A 1178-nucleotide genomic window follows, 5' to 3' on the forward strand; every position below is an offset into this window, starting at 1 on the left:
GCAGGAAACTCAGGCTGTAGCCGTGATAGTGCTGAGACTTAACTCCAAGGTCACGAGGGAAGTCCCCTCATGATTTCTACACAGAAGGGGAAAGCCCAGTTCTGCAGATGCATTTCCAAGACAAGAAGGACATGTTTGTTCTATTCTAGAAAAGCACTTAAGGACATATTCAGAAACACTGTAATGGAATCCAGTGCGCAAGATTTATTTCAGTAAGAAAGCAAAACTACCCTGAGGTTTGTGACATACTGGTGCTCACAGTGAAAAGAAAGAAAAGCCCCCAAGACCTAGCTATTCTAAACAGCAACTATACTGAAGCATTGTTGAGGCCTGGGATAGAATGGGTGCCTGAGCTCACGGTGCATGTCAGCTCACTGGCTATCTTAACAAGGGCTCTAGAACCTTTTGTCCTTATCAAGACTTAGTTTTCATTCACATTTCAGTCTGTTTCCTCCTGTGTTTCTTATGTATTACATGAGAAAAAGGACCAGCTGTGGTTTGATTCCAAGGCAGGGCAGGGAGTTAGTTTGAGTAGCCCAAAAATAATGTCAAAGAGAACCTATTCTTTAAGTCTTTGGGGGATACAAACTCAATACCGGTGGGCTTTTAGGGAGAGTGACTGGCTTTGAAAGAATACAGCAAGATCTAATAAGTTTTTCTCTTTACCATTTTGTTATGTAATATTTCAAATATATACAAAAGTAGAGAGAAGAGTATCATGCGCCCCCAACTTCAAATTACCCTCTTAAAGCCAGTATCATTGGACTTTATCTTCCAACCACTCCCTGAAGCACCCCGTTCTATTATTCTGAAGCCAATTTGAGATTTTATGTAATCACATCCCAAAATAAACTTCTCCAAAAGATGAGGACTCTTCAAAAACATTATCACCACGTTACCCCATCTAAAACATTGACAATAATTCCCTAATAATAACAATCCAGGCAGTATTCAAATGTACTCATTACTCAAACATCTTTTCTTTTGCACTATGTACTCATTTACTTTTATATTTTGTTTTAATCTGGATCAGAATCAGGTCCATTCATTGCAGTTGGTTGACAGTTCTCTTTAGTTCCTTTACTTTAGAAAGTTTTATTTCCCCCATTAACCCCACCATGGGCCTCTTCCTGCCACGGCCCCCACTTTCTCTCTCCTTGTTTTCTCTTTTTTAAGAT

Source organism: Condylura cristata, unplaced genomic scaffold, assembly GCF_000260355.1.
Source record: "Condylura cristata isolate star-nosed mole 26May11 unplaced genomic scaffold, ConCri1.0 scaffold00037, whole genome shotgun sequence".
Classification (NCBI taxonomy): domain Eukaryota; kingdom Metazoa; phylum Chordata; class Mammalia; order Eulipotyphla; family Talpidae; genus Condylura; species Condylura cristata.